We start from the raw sequence: 8829 nt of genomic DNA, 5'->3' as shown, positions 1-8829 counted from the left end.
ATAGGAAATGAAGTGGTGTGACTCTTCAAAAAGGTTGTGACTATGCCGAAGGGTTGTGACCTTTATGAATGGTTGTGTCTTTTCTAAAGGGTTGTGATCGTTTAAAAGGTTGTGCCTTTTTCAAAGTGTTGTGACTTTTATGAAAGGTTGTCTTTTTTCCAAAGAGTTTTGACCTTTACCTTTTGTAGGCTATAAATAGAGAGACTTCCTTCATTTTTCTGCATCAAATTCGTCCCTTCTTATGTATACATTTCTTTCAAAGCAAAATCGATCGATCGTGTCGATGTGTGATTCGTTGTTGTCTTTTTGAGTTCAGGTACCTCTACTTCTTTAGTGGTTAAATCATTTTATCTCGGGAGGAATTATTCTACAATCACGTGAACTTGAGGGGATTAAATTTCTTAAGGAGACACAGTGGGTTATGTGGACTAAAACAATTCTTTTGGTTTTTCTTTTCATCTTTTATCTTTTCTTGTTCAGTGGGTTCTCTGGACTCAAATATTTCTTTGTTTTTTCTTTTCATCTTTTATCTTTTCTTGTTTGCTAATCTGAACATAAGATAACAAGTTTAAGAAATTTCTATAATGGTAGTATTTCAATGGTAAGGAAACTACTTAAATTTTCTTAGTTCTTTTTGTTGGAAAAAATAAAAAGTAAAATTACTTTATAATATGATAAAAGAATCTTGGGATAAATTATTACTATTTTAATATGTTTGAGTATTTTTTCTATAGTAAGTTTTCCTTGGATGGGTAAGATTATTTGTATTTTCTTCTCAAGTACATTCAAGCATTGCATCTCTTTAGTTTTCTTTTCAATGAGAAAGTTATTTTGTGCATAAGGTTAAGATGAACACTTCAATTATTTTTCCTATATTCTTGATTTTATATAACTATGAGAAGAAGTAAATGAACAAAAGTTGTATCCTAACAATATTTAAACATGAGTTTAGTTTCTCGTTGAAATCCAATGTCTTCTAAGGAAAATTGGAATATGATGAAAACTGAAAAGAAAGGAATAATTATAAAGAAAAGTGACTTGCATGGAATCATTACTGATAAATAGATATGATTCAATGAGAGGAAAAATATGATTCTATTTTTATTTCCCTTATTATTATTTTATTAATCCTTTATAAGTTATGAAATTTATTTCATAAATGTTAGGATAGATTGTCACTATATGAAGATCTCTGGATATATGTTTATTATTATTCATATGTATTCTGTTAAGAGGAAGAAACAAACTTTGTAGTTTTGTACTCAATGTAAAATTTGATTGTTTTACTTTTGGAGACTAATTTTTTTTTATTTTTTAATGCTTTGGTTTTAAGAATACAAGAACTCCATGAACAAATCAAATTGTGCATTGATTCGAAGAATATAGAAACTTTACTAGTTTGTTAATTATTCTATTTAAATGAATACTCTGACTTGAAGAGTGCAAAATGTTATTCAGGAATATTTAGGCTAAATGATTCAAAACACATAAAATCTTCTTCATTAGCTTGAAACAATGTTGTGTTTGAGGTTTATGGAGATTCAAACCTTTTTTGTTTGCTACTCTGTCTAAATGTGAAACTGATTTGAAGAATATAAAAACTTCATCAGAATTTAAGGTCCATTCAGTTAACGAGTAGAAGAATATAAAAACTTCATTGTTATAAAACCTTTTTGGTTTGCTACTCTGTTTGAATGTGAAACTGATTTGAAGAATATAAAATTTTCATCATAATTTAAGGTTCATTCGGTTAACGAGTAGAAGACTATAAAACTTCATCGTTATACTAGAAACAAGTTGCCTATAGATTGACCCTTTATTTTTAGTATTTTCAAATACTAAGTGGTAAGTTTAGTTGTGATAAAAAGGAGAAAAAACACTGTGACATAGAAATAATGATTTTGTGCCTGCACTGGGTGTTTATATGGATTAAATCTCCAAAAAAGGTTTCTTGTTGTCAATGTATTTTGATGGCATAACAATTTGAAAGTATGGAGAAAAAGAATATGTAGAAACTAATTTCAAATACTTGAAAAATATTTTTGAGAAAATGTTTAAAATGTGTGGGGGGGGGGGGGGGGGAGTTCTTTACTTGTGATATAGACTTACTATCTAATTTAAATTTCAAAGTACAAGATATGAAATTTAATGACATTCTTGCATTATATTAGACCCACAAAATTCTTGGAGTATATTTGATATTGTGGTCGTTGAATCTCTCTTTACTAGTATATGATAAGACTAACATAAAACCATAAAATTAAATTACTCGTTCAAAAGAATTGTAATCTTTGATGAAAAAGTATCACCAAAAATATGGTGATTTTTCATGAAAAATATGTCTATTCAAATAATTTTTTTTGTATAAACATGAACATTAGTCAAAAGTGATCGGTTATGTTTGTGTTGTAAAACAAGCATTTGGGTCATATTTCCCTTGGACAAATGAGACTATGGTTATGGATAATTATATAACAAATTGAATGTTATGGAAAGATCCTTCTGAAAATGACGCATTGACTCTACAAAAATGTTTGTATTTGAGAAAGTCATAATTCCAATCTAAGCGTACTAGTGCAATGTACATGTGAAGAACCATAACCTCACATATACTAAGTAGACTTATAAAGAGGCCACAAGCATCATTTACTTCATATAGAAAATAATAGTCAACAACATACATGCCAAGCAACACCTTCTTCATATAGTCACTAAGACCAACATCATGTACATAGAGTGAGACCACTTCAAATAGATACCATAGGACTCACACTATGCATATTACCATAACAAATAGGTTAATACCATAATGTCATGCACAAGAGACATATCTTTCTCTCTCTCTGTATATATATATATATGTATGTATGTATGTATGTGTGTGTGCGTATATATGTATGTGTATATATATGTGTGTATGTATGTACATATATGTATGTATATATACATATAGAACGCCTTCTTAGAACTCCCCTCAAGAGCTAATGATGCAATGCATAGGTAAAGTCACATACCCTCACCTACACTAAGTAACTTCCCTTAGGTTATCCTAGTTAGAGTCCTTACTTACTTCCATTGTCCATTTTACTTAAGGGAAACTATAGAATTAACTGACACTTAGACCATGGATGCTAAACATGGAATTTGGTGTTATAGAACCTTACACCAAAGGAAGGTGATCTATCTTGCCAAAGTAGAACACAAACATCATGCTAGCATATTAGGTGATATCACTTGTTAGATACTATGGGGCAAGCATAGTTTATGAAACTTGGAGGCATATATGGAAATATCACTCTATGCCCTTTGGGATATGAGGCTAACCACCTCATGAGGACTATGGTGAACCTACTTTCCTACATTGGAAAGGGACACCGCTCATATTTAAGCTCACTCTCCTTTATTAAAAAAGCATTGTTATTATTATTATTACTTTAATAAAGTATTCTTTAGGAGATTGACTCGCCAGATGCTTAACTCATAGGTCATAGATGAGAGTTCATAAACTTAATTCATGCGAGAAAATCTTTCCCATGGACATAGCATATTCAAGCACCATCTAGTTTAGGATACCCTTTAAAACACCTTTGGAGAGCCCCTCTATTGACTAGATCATCATACATGCATAATGAACATGTTTAATGTGTGTGTATACATATATATGTGCAAACCTTTCACATAAACACCCTTAGACCACACATATTCATACTTCATTTCATTTATGCATAAGACATATTCATAACTTATTCATGCTTTCATATTCATGTACATATATCACAACCTAGGACTATCCTATCAAGGCACACATTTGCAATGCATAGACAAGGTCCCATACCCTTGTCCATACTAGTACGCCTGTCAAGTCATCCTAGTTAAGGTATACATATCATGATTCATAGACATACACTATACATGCATAGTAATAGACACAAGTGCATATGAGAATACCCTTTGATTAGACAACATCAACCTATACTACTTGTAAACATGCATGAGGTGTAAGTGTGTGTACATTGGTCAACATGATCATACAATGGCTATCAACATCACATTGACGCAGCCACCCTCTTAGACCACAATGTACATTCAAGTTACATAAACCATAGACAACTCACATATAGAGTAATAGGGACTATAGACCACACACCAAACACATTACAACATAGGAGACAAGATATCTTTGTTACTTTAATTTAAGACTCCTAATCATGCTTAAGACCACGCATTCGTGTAGAGGTTCATAGGTAGGGTTCATGCTATACAAGAGTAACCAATCATCAATAGACCTCAACCATATCAAACGTAGAGACCCATAACCCTAACATCTTCATTAACATATAGGAGGAATCATCAGTATAACCTAAATCATGAAGTAGCATTGTAGACTAGGCATAACACTTCACATTGTGTGATCATCATAAGCACACTTTTAAGATACAATTTACCCCAAGGACATGATCACATCACATATAGAATGACAAGGAAGTAAACACCTCCACCATAAGTGGATCATACCACACAATGTCATATAAGGTCAAGCATCTAGCAAATTTATAGAAAAGTAGAGAGAATAAGGCCAACTTACAATACCTCCAAGTTTGATTATCATTGATAAATTCCCATAATTTAAAGTCTATACATGTATATAACAGTTGCTAAAGGTATCATTACATAAACGAAATCATACTTCAAACATCATGGTTTCAACATCACATTAGGTAAACTATTTCTTTAAGTCTATAGAAAGTAGAGGAACATAGATCAATTTACCCAATCCCTAAACCTTCATCATCATTGATCACCCATAATCAATTTATATTCAATTCACATAAATAACATATAGGTAATTCAACATAATTGAAACATAATTCAATCAACATAGAGTAAAGATCACAAGACCAACATTATAGGCCAATTTGAGAAATTGGGGAGATCATGGGTTCTTCATGGAATTAGATAAAATTCATCTTAAAATCATAAATTCATCATTAGAATCCTTTTGAAATCAATTTGACAAAGAACCCATGGATAGATTGAAAGATTGCAATTTTTATCATGAATTATCTTTGCAAGAACTCCTTAGATGAATGGATAAAAAAGGATGAAGGATTAACATACCTTTCTACATGAGAAGCCCACAAAAAATTGAAGAATAAAGCATGAAAATCAGCCCCTAGCTTGAACCTTGAGTTTTCCCTCCAATGGAGGTTTGAGAGAATTTGGAAGAGAAGAGAGATTTAGGATTTTGATTTTCTTAATGGGTTTTGGGTTTTGGCTTGGGAAAGGGGTTAAATAAGTCATAAAAACAGTTTAACCATCTCCCTATGTTACCAAAATACCCCCATATTTATTGGGACTTTAAGACATGTACACAAAGTTACAGGCGCGCGATGCGAGGCTGGTCCCCAATCTTGCTGCTGCATGCTTCATTGAGCAGCCTCCTTGTCCAATGTTTGGGTCCTCCTTGGGGGCCCTTAGGGGTGGTCCTCTGGGAGTCGTAGCCGGATGTTTTGATCCTTAACATGTCTATTAAAAGTCTAGGATCATCCCTACTGTTTTTGGGCTTCAAACAAAACGTACAAACAAGGCCACCATACAAGGATACACTAGCACGTCTAAAGACCAACTTTTGAATGTCGTGGACATTCTTGGACGCTTGACCTCCAAATGACTTCAAATCAAGTATACATACTATAAAAAACTTAACGAACATAATTTAAACCTTTTCAGACACATGTGAGGTTCTAAGCACCTTAATTCATTTTCAGGGTCTTACAATCCTTTTCCCACAAAAATACCCTTCTTCACTGTTTACATCCCTACTCTATTCAAATAGGGAGAAACGTCATGGTGACACAAAAAATAATTAATTCATTTAATTTAAAAAGAGTTCTAAGAATAAATAAATTTTAAAGGATTCACCACTTAATTATAGGAAAAAACTAGGAAATTATTAAGTGATATATGAAACGATTAGATTCAAGATAAGAGTTAAGGTTATTCCGAAGGGAAGGTATTGTTGGGAAAGACAAGGCACTAACAAAGAATGCCTGACAGGATAACAGCGGAAGAATACCCAAGTCTATACTTTCCCTTTTCGATTTGAACCAAGAGAAGACAAACAACCACAAGCAATATGATAGTAAGGCAGCAAGTAATTCAATCAAACAAATATAACAAGACTATAATAAACCAATCACACAAGACACCAAGATTTACGTGGAAAACCCTTCGATGTGAAGAGTAAAAAACCACTGGACCAAAAGCTCCACTATAATCACCAAGAGTTACAATATTTTTCTCCAAAATTGGCCACAAAACAAGTGCCAAACAATGAGCAACAACAAAATAAGATTGCACCAAATCTAGAGAATTAAAGGAGCAAAATCACCAATTTCGCAGCTACTGTTCATGACAGAAAAACTGAAGCTGTCAGTTCCTAATCAAAGATTGAGATGAAGATAATATGCTGTCCAAAAATCAGCTCAATCAGAGAAGAAACGAAGCAGGAATCGCAATTTGAAGTTGGCTGTTAGGGCTGAATTTTGACTGCGAAAACTGCTCTCTTTTTCTCATTTTGGCTGCTGAAAAAACTCTCTGTGTATTTGAAAATAAGACATCAATAGGCTTATATTTGCCTCATAAGAATGGGCCTATGAGCAAAAAATGGGTTGGTCCAAATTGGGCTTTTATTTATCCACATAGGAAGGGTAAAAGGCCCATAACCCAACAGGTATTAGGCACCATTCGAAAATCACAAATGTGGGTCCAGACTGAATTCATTTTTTCAAATTGAGGAGAATATCAAACAAATATACAAATACAATCAGCATACAATATACACAAATTATTAACTAATAATGTAAAAATCGACCTAAAGTTTGTCTAACGTCAATAGATACAAAATAATACATAATGAATATATTTCGAATTTAATTCGAATAACATTATTGAAAAGCAGTTTCGTGTACCTGTAAAGACACTTAGTAAAAGAGTTAGCACTAAATAAATATAAATAAAAATTAATAATAATAACTTAAAAATAAAAATCCATCGTATTAACACGGGAGGCCTCCAAAATTGACGGACAGATTTTTTTATTACCAATTTTAATAAATAAAGTATATATATTTAAATTAAATTTCCCTCTTTTAATTTGGGAAGACCTCCAAAACCGACGCAGAGTTTTTATTGGCCATTTTATCATATATCTTATAAAACTTATTATTTGTTTTCAAATTAGATAATATTTAAGAATAAATAATACCACCAACTAAGTGAATCGACTACAAAAGCTGGCAGAAAATAACATAGTGAAATAACAAAGAAATAAAAAATGCAACATTAAATAATAATATAACTTAACTTATAAACAACAACAATAAAATAGCAATAATTTGTTATACTAGTGAGCAAGCAATAAGAAGACATATTTCTGATGATGCCAAAAATATGAAAATTTGATGCAAAATAAATATAAAAGAAGTATATAATAAAGTCGACCCAAATTGTTTAATGAACAAACAAAACAACAAATCGTGCATAATGCAAAAATGTGAGTTAACACAAAATCTTAAAACAATCCCAAAATGGAGCAATCAAAGTATTTTTTTATATGAAAAAGACTACATAACACAAATATTAATATTATAACTAAAAATTGAACAAATATAACCCTAAACACATGATAATTCACTAATAATCAACGAGTAAAACGAAGTAAAAAGCGTGAAAATTTGAAAAAGGAATTAACTGGAAAAACATAAAGTTCACCAAAAGTGCTAAAATCAATCCATTCAACTATACATGCATTAAAAAATAAAGAAAACAAAAAGAGTAAAAAATTATTACCAAAACCATCAAAGACCAAATTTCACCGGAGTTGAGTTGTTTGGCTCTGTTGTTCGCCTTTGGAGCTCGCTGGAGGCTGATTTGAACTATTATTCGCCGGAGTTGTCATTGTTGCTGCCGGAATCGCTGCTAAACAAATGAAAATCACATAAAAGGGAGAAAGTGGAAGGGAAGGAGCTTGGTGTTGATGGATTTTCTGGTGGTTTTGGGGGTTTCTGGTTTGCTGTTGAGCTGCTGGTCTTGGTTGTTATTCCGTAAGCTAGGAGCTTGCCGGAAATAGAGCTCAGAGATCGAATCTTGCTGGCTCCATTTGCTATTGAAGTGTTTCAGACAAAAGTGGGAATGGGGTCGTTTGGAGCTTCTGCTCGCTTTGTGGGTCTCTTGGTGGTTTTAGATGGAGGTCTATGATGTTTTTTGGAGGAGACAGAGGTAGGTCTAGTGGTTCAAGGTTCATTTCCGGTGGCTGTTTTGTGGAGGTGGTCGGAGGCAGCAAGGAAGAAGAAGAGGTTGTGAGGCGTTGTGTATGTGTCTTTGGCTAGATTTAGCCGGTAAAAGGCATTGTTTGGCTGCTGGGAAACGGAATTAAAGTAGATAAAGGATTGTTGGTGGCGGTGAACTGGTGGAGCTCATGTGAAAATCCTTATCTCAAAAAATATCAACTCCCAACAGCTTTTGACTTGATTGTTTCTTAAATAATGAGTTGTTAGTCATTGGGCTCAATTGTGGCCAAAACTTATTGGTTAATTTGCATGTGCAAAACTCACTCGTAATATTTAAAAGATTTTTAGATTGTACAAAATATAAAAATAAATATTAACAAATGTAACCAAAAAATGAATATTAAAATAAATATAATAAATGTGACTTATGATATGAACTTAGAAAAAATAACGATTTAATCAAAACTGAAAAAAATTGAATGTATTAAACCGGATCTGAAAATAATAATAATAATAATAATAATAATAATAATAATAA

The 8829-nt window shown here is 32.3% G+C and overlaps 1 long non-coding RNA gene across 1 annotated transcript; it reads right to left on the bottom strand.

Annotated features, from left to right (window-relative positions):
• Window positions 1-6214: 6214 nt before the first annotated feature.
• Window positions 6215-8605, bottom strand: LOC138348280 (uncharacterized). The gene is made up of 2 exons (XR_011220652.1): window positions 7852-8605; window positions 6215-6597 (listed from the first exon to the last, which is right to left on the bottom strand). It is a non-coding gene; the product is annotated as an uncharacterized lncRNA (long non-coding RNA).
• Between the last annotated feature and the right edge of the window lie 224 nt (window positions 8606-8829).

Source organism: Solanum lycopersicum, chromosome 4 (assembly GCF_036512215.1).
Source record: "Solanum lycopersicum chromosome 4, SLM_r2.1".
NCBI lineage: Eukaryota > Viridiplantae > Streptophyta > Magnoliopsida > Solanales > Solanaceae > Solanum > Solanum lycopersicum.
Note: the sequence above shows the minus strand (reverse complement) of the source record. Positions and strands in the feature narration are given on the sequence as shown.